The sequence below is a fragment of the Delphinapterus leucas genome, chromosome 5 (assembly GCF_059928025.1).
Source record: "Delphinapterus leucas isolate spDelLeu-1000000601 "Yukka" chromosome 5, BTC_Dleu_Yukka2, whole genome shotgun sequence".
NCBI classification, from domain to species: domain Eukaryota; kingdom Metazoa; phylum Chordata; class Mammalia; order Artiodactyla; family Monodontidae; genus Delphinapterus; species Delphinapterus leucas.
In genome coordinates this window covers 21,368,443-21,383,189 of record NC_143133.1, presented here as the reverse complement: position 1 = coordinate 21,383,189, position 14,747 = coordinate 21,368,443, and positions in this window count along the sequence as shown.

Below are 14,747 nucleotides of genomic sequence, written 5' to 3'. Positions count from 1 at the left end.
GAATGTGGGGGCTGGGATTTTAGGCTAATCTAAGCAGAAATAGAGAGGAAGATAGAGACATACACTCAGTCTGATGGATTGAGCCAACAGCATCTGGCTACATGATTGCCCCAGGCTTATACCTAGTTCACTGGACCTTAGTTTCGGTTGGTGTTGAAGGAGGCTATAGGCTTGAGGAAATCCAGCTGTCAGTGCTGGATCATCATATCTGGAAAGGCTAATCCAATAGTGGTATTGAGGTTGTAAACTGCTATGGGGCTGAGCCTGCAGTAGTTGAGTCAGCTTTGGGGAAGAAGCAAAGGAAATGAATCAGGGTATAGCAGATGTTTCATATAATGGGTCTGTCCCCTCTGGAAAACTCTTTAGTGGCCTTCATGATAATGTTCAAATGCAATGGCCTGCTATTTAAGTCCCTATCCAATACAAATTAAATGCCTCTGTCCTGTGTTATCTCTTACTGTTCCCTACATGGATTTTCCATTGCAAGCAACTTAATTTACACACTGTCCTCATATACCTCATGCTTCTCATTTCCCACTTCTTTTCTTACAATTCTTTCTTCCTGGAATACCTTTTCCTACTTTTTTTCTACCTACAAAAGTCTGTAAGATCCAGAACAATCATTTGCGTACCTCTTGTGTATTTCAGCACAAAGTAACCTCTCTCCCAACATCGATGTTATCCACAAAACATCTGCTTATCCTACATTCCTGTGAGAATTCTTCTTAATTCTTCTTAATCCATATTTATTCAGTATGACAGGTTTATTGAGAGTCTACTATATACCTTTGTAACGAGCTCCAACCTTCGAATTTCCTAATCTCTATCAAAACATGTCACCGGGTATATTACTCTGCTCAGGTTGTCATAGGAAAATATCATAGACTGGGTGGCTTAAACAATAGAAGTTTATTTCTCACAGTTAGAGAGGCTGCCAAGTCCAAGATCAGGTGCCCTTGTCCTGGCTTGAAGATGGCTATCCTCTTGCTGTCCTCACACGTGGCAGAAAGAGGAAACTCTGGTGTCTCTCCCTCTTCCTATAAGGGCACTGATTCCATCATGGGAGTGTCACCTTCATGACCTCATCTAAACCTAATTACCTCCCAAAGACCCCCAACTCCTAATACCATCACATTGGGGGTTTAGGGATTCCATGTATGAATTTGGAGGGGACACATTCAGTCCCTAACATTCCTCCCCTGGCCTCCCAAAATTTGTGTCCTTCTTGCATGCAAAATATATTAATTCCATCCCAGCATCTCTAAAACTCTTAACTTGTTCTAGCATCAGCTCTAAAGTCTAAAGTCCTATCTCACCTAAACATCATCTAAATCAGATATGAATGAGACTCAAAGTACAGTTCATCCTGAGGCAAAATTCTTCTCCAGCTGTAAACCTGTGAAATCAGACAAGTCATTCGCTTCCCAAATACAATGGTGGGACAGACATAGGATAGACATTCCAGTTCCAAATAGGAGAAATAGGAAAGAAGGGAGGAAGTCTAAAACCTATCAGAGCAAATCCATTAGATGCGAAGGTGCAAGAATAATCCTTCTTGGTTCAATGCTTTATCTTCCTGGCCCACTGGGGTGGTAAAGTCACTTTCACAGCTCATCCGGTTGACCCCACGCCTGTGCCTAGGCAAGGCCAAGGCTTTCTGTGGAGGCCCTAACCACACTGGGGCTTTATCTAGAGGCAGTGGTCCCCCCCACCGAAACCAAGGTAGAGGCAGCCTTGTCCTACCTTTCCCCAGGGCCTGTGCACACTGGGTCTGTGGTGGGAGTGGCAGCCCTGATGATCTCTGAATCACCTTTGGGGTCCTGCTTCCCTTCCCTTTTCTTGAAGAATAATGCATGCCCACAGCTGAATAGCTCAGTGTAAAATCCAAGAAGTTTGACAGCCTTCCTTCATTCTCTCCTACTTTCTCTGTCCCCTTTAGTTCAATTGGCAGTGTCTGATTTAATCCTGATTTAATCCTATCTTTATTCCTGGTCTCTGTTGATATGGCTGATGATTTCATGAACCACACTCATGATCTCTTTATCAAATGATTGCTCAGACACACACTAAGTGTCCTCTTCAGAATAAGCTTTCTCACTTTTGCAATATGGATAGGCTGAGATTTTTTCAGAGCTCCAAGTTCTGGCTCATTTTTACTTAACAATTACGTCTTCAGTTTATTTCTTCCTTTGGCATTTTACTTTGGCATTTTAAGTAGTCAGGAGGGATTAAGCTACTCGTTCGATACTTTGTTTAGAAATCACCTCTGCTAAATATCCAGTTTCACTGCTTGCAAGTTCTATCTTCTACAGAACACTAGACCATGAATACAATTTACACAAGTTCTTTGCCACTCTATAACAAGGATCACCTTCCCTTCAGCTTCCAATAACATGTTCCTCATTTCTATCTGAGACCTTGCCAGAATGGCCTTGACCATCCATGTTTCTGCCAAGATTCTATTCGTGATTATTTACGTATTCACTAAGAAGATGGAAGCTTTCTCTATAGCTCTACTCTTTTCTTTCTGAGCTCTCATCAGAATTACCCTTAATGTCCATATTTGTATCATGTACCTCAAAATTACTTCCGCCTCTACCCATTACTTAGTTCCAAAGCCATTTACATGTTTTTAGGTAGTTGTTAAAGCAGCATCCCACTTTTTGGTGTCACTGGCACACAATTCTAAATATTTATGTACTTAATAATAGAACTCCCTAGATACATGAAACAAAAACTGGTAGAACTGTAAGGAGAAATAGATAAATCCACAGTTACAGTTGGAGATTTCAACACTCATTTTAATAATTAATGGAATAAGAAGAATATTAGGGAGATTATAGAGTTGAACAACATCATCAACCAACTTGACCTAATTTATATTTATAGCACCCTCCAACTAACAATAGCAGAATCCACATTCTTCTCTAGTTCACAGGAAGTATTTATCAAGATAGACCATATGCGGCACTTCCCTGGTGGCACAGTGGTTAAGAATCTGCCTGCAGGGCTTCCCTGGTGGCGCAGTGGTTGTGAGTCCGCCTGCCGATGCAGGGGACACGGGTTCGTGCCCCGGTCCGGGAGGATCCCACATGCTGCGGAGCAGCTGGGCCCGTGAGCCACGGCCGCTGAGCCTGCACGTCCGGAGCCTGTGCTCCACAATGGGAGGGGCCACAGTGGTGAGAGGCCCGTGTACCACACACACAAAAAAATAGAATCTGCCTGCCAATGCAGGGGATATGGGTTCGAGCCCTGGTCTGGGAAGATCCCACATGCCGGGGAGCAACTAAGCCTGTGCACCACAACTACTGAGCCTGTGCTCTAGAGCCCATGAGCCACAACTGCTGAGCCCGCCTGCCACAACTACTGAAGCCCATGCGCCCAGAGCCCATGCTCCGCAACAAGAGAAGCCACCACAATGCAAAGCCTGTGCACCGCAACAAGGAGTAGGCCCCGCTCGCTGCATCTAGAGGAAGCCTGCACGTAGCAACGAACAACCAACACAGCCAAAAATAAATAAATAAATAAAGTTAATTAAAAAAAAAGATAAACCATATGCTGAGTCATAAAATAGATTCAAATAAAATTTAAAAGATTAAAATCATATGAAACTTGTTATCTGACCACAAAGGAATTAAATAAGAAATCAATAATAGATATTGTAAGAAATCATCAATATTTGGAAACTAAACAACATACTCTTAAATAAGCCAAAGCTCTCAGAGGAAATGAAAAGGATAATTAACAAGTATTTTGGTCTGAATTAGACATGACAGTGAAAATTTATGGAGTGCAGATAAACAGTACATAGAGGGAAATTTATAACACTAATTGCATATTTTAGGAAAGAAGAAGGGTTATCAATGACCTTAGCTTTAACCTTAAGAAACTAGAAAAGGAGCAAATGAAATCCAAAGTTAGCAGAAGAAAAAAATAATGAAAATACCAGCAAAAATTACAAAACAAAATAAGAAAAATCAATGAAACCCCAAACTGATAATAATATTGATAAAATTCTAGTTAGACTGATCAGGAAAAAAGAGGAGATACATATTGCAAATATCAGGAATAAGAGAGATGACATCACTGCGGATTATGCAAATATTTCAAAAGAGAAGAGGGAGGAAGACATACACATGGCCAGCAGATACACGAAGAGGTGCTCAACATCCTTAATCATCAGAGAAATATGAGCCATAGCCACAATGATCTCACACCTGTTAAGACAGCTGTCATTAAAATGACAAGAAATAACAAGTGTTGGTGAGCATGTGGAGAAAATGGAACCCTTGTGCACTGTTGGGGGGAATGTAAATTGGTGCAGTGATTTTGGAAAGCAGTATGGAGGTTCCCCCCAAAATTAAAAACAGAACTACCATATGATCCAGAAACTCCACTTCTGGGTATATAGCGAAAGGAAATGAGAACAACTTGAAAACATATCTGCACCTCCATGTTCATTGCAACATTATTTACAACAAGTGAGACATGGAAACAACCTAAGTCCACTGACAGATGAAATATCATTCAGCCATAAAGAAGGATGAAATCTTGCCATTTATGACAACATAGATGAGTCTTGAAGGCATTATCCTTAAGTGAAATAAGTCAGAGAAAGACAAATACCATATGATCTCATTTATATATGGAATCTAAAAAAACAAAACAAAACTGAACTCATAGATACAGAAAAGAGATTGGTGGTTGCCAGAAGTAGGGAGTAGGGATAGGAGGGTGGTGATATGAGGAAATGGTCAGAAGGTACAAACTTCCAGTTATCATCATGGTAGCCATGGCTAGCAATACTGTGTTTGAAAGCTGCTAAGATAATAGATCTTAAAAGTCATCATCACTAGAAAACTAATTGTACCTAAATGTGGTGATGGTTGTTAACTAAATTATGGTGGTAATCATTTTGCAATATATACATATATCAAATTATTATGTTGTACACTTAAAACTAATACAATGTTATATGTCAGTTTTATCTCATTAAAGAAAGATAATAGGGGAATATTATATATATTTTCATACTAATAATTAGGATAAATGATATGGTCAAAGTCCCTAACAGCTATCAACTTTCATTCAAGAAGAATTAGATAACCTAAATAGCCCTGTATATTAAAGTAATTGAATTTTTAGTTAGAAACCTCCCCCAACCACCCCCCTCCCCTCCAAAAAAAATGCACAGGTAGCTTCACTTGTGAATTCTACAAAGCATGTAAGGAAGAAATAATACCAATTTTGTGTAAATTCTTCCAAAATTTAAAGAGGAGAGACTACTTCCCAGACTATTCTATGAGGCCAGGAATTCCCTGATATCAAAACCAAAGACATTACATGGAAAGAAAACCACAGACCAATATCTGTCATTAACGTAGATGCAAAAAGTCTTAACAAAATTTGCAAAAATCAAACACAACAATGTATAGAAGTAATAATACATCATGACCAAGATAAACCCAGGAATGCAGGGTTAGTTTAACATTTCAAAATCTGTCAACTTAATACAACATGGTCAGTTCAATACATGCAGAAAAAGCATTTGACAAAATCTAATATCAATCCCTGATTAAAATTTTTCAGAAAGGTAGAAGTAAAAAGAAACTTCCTTAACTTGATAAAGAATTATAAAAAAAAAAAAAAACCCTGCAACTAAATAATACTCCACGATGGAAGACTGAGTATTTTCCTCCCTAAGATCATGAACAAGTGAAGGTTTTCTGCTTTCACCACTTAATATTCAATATTATAGGTTTTAGACAGGGAGAAAAAAACAACAACAAAGGCATACAAATTGGAAAGGAAGAAGTAAAACTGTCTTTATTGACTGATGGCAAGTTTTTCTCTGAATCCGGTGAAATCTACAAAAACTTCCCTGGCCCAGCCCTGGCGCGTGCTGAGCCCTCCCGCGTGCCGTCTTTACCCAGCCTGACCCGCGCGGCCAGCCCCGGCAGCGGACTTCATCTCCCTGGAAGCGTTTTCATGGGGAAGGTTATCAGGAAGGCTGTGAAGAAGAAAGTAGTTTGGGTATGATTGACGATGACAGTATGGCACGTTACAGGGAGCTAAAATCGGGTCTGAGATTGGGTGCTACCAAGGTTTTGCTTTTGCTTGGAGATGTCTCCTGCACGGTTGCGCCACTGAGAAAGACAGCAAAAAGATGAAGGTCTTAGAATCGTTGATTGGAATGATTCAGAAATTCCCTTATGATGACCCTGCTTATGATAAACTTCATGAAGACTTAGGCAGAATTAGAGGGAAATTTAAGCATCTTTGTTCATTGCTAAACGTTCAGCCCGACTTTAAAATTAGTGCAGAAAGTTCCGGACTTCATTTTGAGGATGACAGACGCACAAAGACGAAACATAAGGGAACAGATGTTCGTATGTTAAGTGTTTAAAAATGTGATTAAAGGCAAAACAATGATGGGGGACTCATTGTTTTGCAGGGAGGGTTCCAGCGTGGCCGGTGAAAGGGCTTCATTCTCCCGAGGTCTGCCAGGTCACCTCGGTGCCCCCCACGGGGCACCTCCACACAAGCCTGTCCTTTGTTGGGCCCTGTCTGCCCTGCAGTGTGAACGTGGCCCTGGCAGAGCCCTCGCAGGGCTGCTCTTCTCTGGTCCAGGGTCCAGGCCCCTGGCTTATGGGTTCTCGTCCCCTGGCAGGCCTAGCTAGATCTAGACTCGGGTTGGCTCTGGATAGGGTAAACCTCCCCTTTACCCTCAGGGCTTTGGTCAGCACTCAGAGGGACAGTTTTTTTTAAAAAGAGAGCCACAGGGTTGACACGAAGCAGGTTAATGGGAAGGAGTGATGGGTGCTGTGACATTTATTGACCCTTGAGATGTGCCAATGCTTCTCATGTTTTATTTAGTCCCTTCAGGAGCCCATGAGGTGGGCGTTATTCACGTTTTACAGACGAGGAAACCGAGGCCCAAGAGACTGCCTGGTCCAAGGGCAGGGGGTGGCAGAGCTGGGACTCCAGCCCCGTCTCCTGGTGCCCGCTCTGGAACACACGGCCGCACCCACAGGCTCGGGGTCCCTGCCCGTAGGTCCCCGCTATGCCCTGTGGAGCCCTGGGGAGTCCCCTGTGGCCATGGACGTGGACGTCTGGCTAAGAGGAAGAGAGGCCAGCCCTGTCCCCAAGGAGCCGGGACGTGCTCTTCCTGTGTCCCCGGGTGGGTGGGACTCTGCAACATCAAAAATGGTCAAGGGGAGGAGACTTTAAGGCCACCGTTCTATGTGCAGAAACTTTGGAGCCTTCCTTTTAGTGTGAGGTCTTCTGTCTTCTGCTCGGACTTAAAAGGCATCATCTGTACGCGGTGCACAGCCTCAGGTGCGCCTTTGTCACAGACACCAGCAGCGCTTATCTCTCTGGCTGGTGGGATGGAGGGGCTCTTGTTGTCGTTTTCCTGGGTGGATTTTTGTGCTTCCTAAACTATCTGTTTGGGTAATGTATTATTTTTATAATTGGAGAAAAAAATAAACAGCATATTAAAAAAAAAAGAAAACACGTATTTAAATTTATTCAAAATGTAATAGGTGAATCTTGCAGGTTTGCAAGACACAAAATCAATATACAAAAAAAATCAATTGTGAAATGGCCTCTATCACTAGAGTTTTGTTATATTGAATTGTTTAGGATTAGCAAAAGAAGATAAAGAACCTGTTGATACCTACTTTATGAGTATGTATCACTTTTTCTATGGATACCATGTTGTTAATACCCTCAGAGACCAAAATCTACTTTGTTTTCTACCTTCAGACTATAAAGTCTGTCCTCTGAAACAGCAGTGATTGGAGTTATACTTAGGATTCTACAACTTTTCAACTTTTTTCTATTTTATATCTGTTCTTCATTTGTTCTGCCTAATTCTTGCATTCCAGGCTATTGTATTGGCAAATACATTACCTCACAAAAGTCAAGGATCATTATCTGATATGGAGATTCATAATATTCTTCAGTCTTTTGTCTAATTTGCTTACTTCACTCAAATGTTCTAAATAGCAATATTCTAGGAATGTCTATGTTAGATATTTGAGCATAGACTAGAAATCCAAGAAGTAAATAAAAAATTTATTTGTATCCCGTAATTCCTATCTCTAGACTGGTTCCCAGGGTTTGATTTGACACAAGTGGGGCTAAGAGTTGGCCCATTTCCAAGCCATCTCCTATACAGACATTGACGAAGAAGTTAGTTTCAGTGTCAGTTATGGTCCATACAAGTGATTATGCTTAACTGACATCAAGAATGCTCTTTTTTCTGTATTTCTATCCACATGGTCCATAAATATGTAACAGTTTATCCATGCATTTGAGTGAGAATGACACTGAATGATTGACTATATTTTTTAGGATGAGAGAGGAGGTTTTTTGGTTTATTTGAAGTAAACATTTAATATTTTAAAATGATGCAAGGTGTTAGAAAACATTGAGTCAAAGTTTTGAATAATTTAGAAGTGTATGTTTCTAAAAGAATAGAAATAAGAAAAGTAACAATGCCTATTTAAAAATAGCTCTCATAATGTTTGACACTGAGAATTAAAAAACTAATGACAAACATTATTTATTATATAGTAAAGTATTATATAGTAAAGCAAAGATGTCCCAAGTATTCTAGCTTTCTGATATTACCTCTTTTTTTGGTATATATTCAAATGTAGTAGACTAACTTCCATCTTAAATATTACGACAGGCATACCCCTTTGCCCAATATTTCTATTGACTCTGGTTTAAGGTGGGCCAGTTTTTAGTCTGCCCTAAACTCCTGCTTCTGTAGATTTCTCAATGCCTACTTTTCATTTCCTTTAGGTTCTGTCCTTTTCCTACTCTGCTTCTTTCTTAGGTATAAACTCAGCCTTGTTTGTTTTTTTCTTTTTTTCCATTCCCCCAAGCTGTACCACAACAAGGTTATCTATGTAAGTGTCTTAGGTTAGATGGTTAATATAGGAGGATTAAACACAGAAAGAACAAGGAAAACAAGTTAAATGAGGACTATAGTTCTTTTTTTTTTTTTTAGATGTTGGGGGTAGGAGTTTATTAGTTTATTAATTTATTTTTGCTGTGTTGGGTCTTCGTTTCTGTGTGAGGGCTTTCTCTTGTTGTGGCAAGCGGGGGCCACTCTTCATCACAGTGCGCGGGCCTCTCACTATCGCGGCCTCTCTTGTTGGGGAGCACAGGCTCCAGACGCGCAGGCTCAGTAGTTGTGGCTCACGGGCCTAGTTGCTCCGCGGCATGTGGGATCCTCCCAAACCAGGGCTCGAACCCGTGTCCCCTGCATTAGCAGGCAGATTCTCAACCACTGTGCCACCAGGGAAGCCCAGGACTATAGTTCTTAAAAGTCTTCCGGCCATGCTGGCTACTGGGAATTTCTCACTGGCCATCCTTCTTTGTTGTCATTTTTCTGAATTCCTTTTTTCTCCCTCTATCAGATATTTCTGTCATCCCTCGTAATTCAAGTAACTGGTCACCATGTCTGCATCACCCCTTGCCCATTAATGAAAAGGTTTCACAAGTTTTTTCTGAACAAACAAGGTCAGGATTTGCCCCCTGCGCTAACTGATTAGTCCAAAGAAATACAAAAATCTTGGAGTAGGTAAGCAAACAATAAATAACTTAAAGATTTCACCTATTCCTTTCATGTATTAAGATATTGAGTCATTTCGTGGAGCATATCTCATGTGGACTGTGGCTTGGTGTCAGTTGATGGCACTGGTAAGGTCGTTTTGGTTGTTGACAGCAGTGCCACTGTCATTAATTGGTGCCTGTGCCTGGCAGTTATCAAACACTTTGAACATCACCTCTAGCTACATCTGTTTTCCTGTTTGAGATAAAGGTGCCCCTTAATGTAGTTTTATTTTTAGTGTTTTGTGGTTATTATGTCAATAATTCCCTTTTTCCAGTTGACCCATTTCAGGTTGCTTTTCTTTCATGCTTTTTTAATCAAAGATCGATAATACATATATATCTTAAAGAAATAATAAATATATACATGAAGAAAAGTGTCCAGTAAAGCACATTATTTGCTGTTTTCTTTTTTCCTTATCTCAAAATCTATTTTCAGATGTATGTGATTTTCCCAGTGGTACATAGATCAGAATTTAGCATTTAAACACATTTTACATGTAAATTCTAGAAAACATTTAACTACTTCTGTGTTTTCTGCTTTGTGAGAATTTTGGTAAGTAAAGAAATTCTCTAAGCTGACCTGAGCCATTACTGCTGTGAAAGCTGAAAAATGAAAACTTCAGTGTACATAACATAATATATTCAGGCATAATATTTATTTAGATTCATCTTGCAGCTGATTTTCTCTGGTTTAAGTATAAACTTCCAGAAGTGAGCACAGCAATGCCTTGATCATATGTATCATACTAGTCTGACTCCTAGGTTGTTTACTTCAGGAGTGTATGCTTGACACAGTGTTTATAGCCTCAGAAAATTTGAACCTAATTTCCAGAAATCAGTCTATACACTTGAAGTTAGAAGACAATATTTTCTCAAAAAAAGGTCATCTCTTTTAGATTTACTTATAACCCCTGAGAAGCCAAGGACTTTTTTAAATCTTGGGAATGTGACAATAGGATAATTTCAGTTCTATGTAAACTTAATAGCCCCTAAGATGTAAGTACAAATAAAATGATGGTTTTGCTGCTGCTGGTAAAAATGCCGGTGCTGACATCATCACTACAGTAAAAGGAGCAGTAGAAAGGCTGCTGTTTTCTTTTTTAAAGCTCTAACTTAATCCTTTAAAGTGGAGTTAACCCTTTAAAGTGGAGTTAATTCCAGATTTGTAAGCACAGATGAACAGTGAAGAAATTCCAAGATGCCTATAAGAAGCTAGAGCTGTAGACCAAATTTCTTTACAAATCTTGGCTCTTAAGATATATCATATTTCAAAGATTCTAACATTTATGTTTTTTCTTCACATTTTAACATCTCTGGAAACAGGTTGTTTCTTGTGGTAGTCCTAATAGGGTTTCCCTTGCTTGTCTTTGTGCATGAAAACTTGCAGAATGGAGTGTCCAGCAACTTGGAGTACAATTTCAGAGACAGTACTGCATCCCCAGTGCTCTTGATGACATAGATGGCAGTGTTGCGTGGGAAAACTTTAAAAGTATCTTGAAAGACTGGACTTGGAATGGGAGGAAGCTTTAGACATTCCTTAACTAACTGGTTTTACTTACATTTTCATTTTTATGTAAGCTTAAGAATGACATAAGGTAAAAACCTATACCTCAATAAGTATTAAAAAGCCCTTTCAATAAGTATGTAGTAAAAGTCCTGAGTTACCAAAAACGTTGTGTTATAACTTGTGCAGCAGTGTCTGTTTTCTTTTCTCTGTGATACATAAAATAATAGAATCCTTATAATCAATTTGGTATTATGATTCTGAGATGGACATAGACTGTGGGATTATAGAATTTTTGAATTGCTGACTTTTTTGTGAATTGCTAATTTTAAAGTTTTTTGTTGTTTCTATGTTTTAAAGGGAGTGTTATGAATTATATCATATCAAAAGAGTCATAAAAGCATTTCTCAAAGAGGATTAACAATAAAATTTTAAAGGGTTTAATATTTCCTTTCATTCTCATAAGTAACATTCTTTTTGAGAGCTACTTCCAAATATGTTCTTTAAAGGCAAACTTCAAAGTCTAACTTTGGGCCATAAGTAAACTATTTTGTCTTGTTTATTGTAGACAATCATCTTTGAGGGTTTTGAAGTTTAGTGTGGTAGAGGACTTAGCACTCTGTACGTTTATATTTGAGGTTGCAGTATTGACTTATTATCTTTCCTAAAATGTAACAGACGTCATGAATGGCTTGCAACACTCAGTATTTTCAGGATGTTTGCCATTGATGTACTTGATGATTATTATTTTAAAAAAATCTCTCTGATCCCTTTTTTCTGAAGAGAAAATCAAAATTACCTCTCAATCACTTTACTGTCTGTGTATAATCTATGATTTAATATCATTAGACCAATGAGGAGCCACCTGATTTCCCCAGCATTGCCCAAGGTTTATTTTACGCCAGTATATTTCTCAAATAATGGAAGTATAGACATTTAAATGCCAAACCTAAATTTTTCGTTTACTATTTCTGATATAAATATTCCTACAACACACCTTTCTGTCATTCTTAGTTAGAGAATACTAAAAATCAAAGTCTTAAAATTTTGTGTTATGCGGCAATCTCAAGAGGGAAACTGCTTTATTTGTTGAGGGGTGTTTAGTACACGGTGAACAGCGAGATAAGAGGAACAGTTAATGGGGGCGGACTACACTCAACACTAAATGAATGTTCACTTTTTGTAGAAGATGTAGACTCATTATTCTTAATATCAGTTACAACAGATGATCTGCTCCGGCCCCTGGGGCTATGTGCACAGGCAGGGCCTCAGCCTCCAGGGTTCTGTCACCACCCCAGGCACAGGACTCTCAGATGGGTATTTTTGTTTCTCCAGAGAGGCAGTTCCATTATCTCACTGCACTATTTTTGACTGAACGTTCAGTATTCTGATCAATAATTGAATTAAGCATCACCTCACTGTGTGATTCCTCCTGACTTTCTTCCTTCTAGTTATGGCACAACTATTCACTTAGCCATCCAGTTTTGAAATCTGTGATTTTCTCAATTTCTGATCTTCTGTGTAGGTCTGTCAGTTGTACCTCTGGTTTCCTCTTTACATCTCTACTCTCAACACCCTCTTTTTAAATTGAATTTTAAGTTTTTCTTCTATTATTGTCTTTGCCTAGAAAATTTCAGTTTGCCATGTGCTTGATCTTTAGGCTTCCGGTCTCTTCCATTTCCAGTGTATTATGTATAGAACTGACAGTATTTCCCTGTTCAAAAATCTCCAACGGTTCCCTGTTTTTTTTTAATTAATTTTTTTCGCCAAGTATTAAAACAATTGCCAGGAGAAGCTTAGTTCTATAAGATCACATATGGATGAAAGGATATAAAATGATTTTGACATTAAGCATCACATTCCTTTTCCACTAGTCATTTGTATGACAATCTACTCTAAAATTTCCTTGGGCGTCAGGATTGAATGCATCAAAAATATCAATCTTCATGTGTACTGGATCACACACTCTTCTGAAACCACTCAAGAGATTCATTGACTTTTTGAAACTTATCTACAAACACTTCAAGGACATACTTGTAAATTTTGTCAGCAACTTGAGATGCCACTGAATCTGATTAATTTTTTTTTTTCTTTCTCGGCTGCACCACACAGCATGTGGGATCTTAGTTCCCCGAACAGGGATCGAATACGTGTCCCCTTCATTGGAAGGTGGATCCTTTACAACAGGACCACCAGGGAAGTCCCTGCCACTGAATCTTTCTAAAGTCCTTGATCCTGCTTTAAAATTTTTTTCCAGTTTTATTGAGCTATAATTGACATATAACATGGTGTAAGTTTAAGGTGTACATGTGTTGATTTAATATGCTTATATATTGCAAAACAGTTGCCACTGTAGCTTTGGCTGGCACCTCCATCCTGTCACATAATTACCATTCCTTTTTCGTGGTAAGAATATTTAAGATCTACTCTCTTAGGAACTTTCCAGTAGATAATACAGAATTATTAGTTATAATCACCATGCTATACATTAGATCCCCAAAGTTAATCTTATAACTGGAATTTGTATCCTTTGACCAGTATCTTCCCATTCCACCCCCCACCCGGCCCCTGGTAACCACCACTCTTGATCCTTATTATTGTGTCTTCATTCCTATATTCATTTGTTTGTCACTGTTTTAACTGAGACACCACTATGTGCCGAAGCGCCAGGTGTTATAGACATGGTGCTACACAAAAATGGATACGATTTTTATCCTAATCTAGCTTATAGACTAGCTTTCTTCACCATTTAGAGTTGAAATTTATATATTTTCATTGTATATTCTGTTTTTAGAACTTGAAGATCATTTTTGGTGCTGGAGGAAAATAAAATTCTATTGTCTGTTAGCAAATTGCTCTCTTCTCCAAGCAGTGGGATCCTTCTTTTCCTACCTTTTCTTTCCTCATTGCCTAAAATATGATGGAAAACTACTTTATATTGTCCTAAGTATTTTTCACAAGTCTCAGCTCATTTCAAACAGCACTTTTGACACTGATTTAAAGCATATTGTATATATAGCTGTGCATGTTTTTTAACTTTACAGTATATTATGTGTATTTTTCCATTTAATTTAGTATATTCTGAAAACACGTTGTTTAATGTCTGTTTAATAGTCCATCTTATTTAACCATCCCCTATTTGGGGCTATTTGGTTTGTGTCCAATTTTTTTTTTCTTTTTTTTGGCTTGTTCTGCAATTTTAAATAATGCTTCTGTGAACATCCTGGTACATAATTCTTTGCCTGCATTTCTGATCATTTCCTTATGCTGTACTCCAGCCTCCAAATACTGTCCATTTCTTGTGCCCAGGGACTAAGTAGATGGGCTGTTTTTCCAATCTATGTCCAGTGAATATATTTTTCACTCAATGATTTTTAGAACTTTTCTGATGACCAGATAGAGTGTTGCCCATCTGTGCCTGAAGATCTTCCACGGTCTATTCCAACATACACCTTTACAGCATGCTAGGACACTATAAGGACAGGAGAAGGAAGGTAAGGGCCTGTACACCCTGCTGGGTGATGATGGTAAAGCAGATAAACTCTAGTCCTCTGTCTTGGAGCTGTGCCCATGTGCATGTCTCTGTGTGTGTATGGTGGGAGGAGAGATGGAG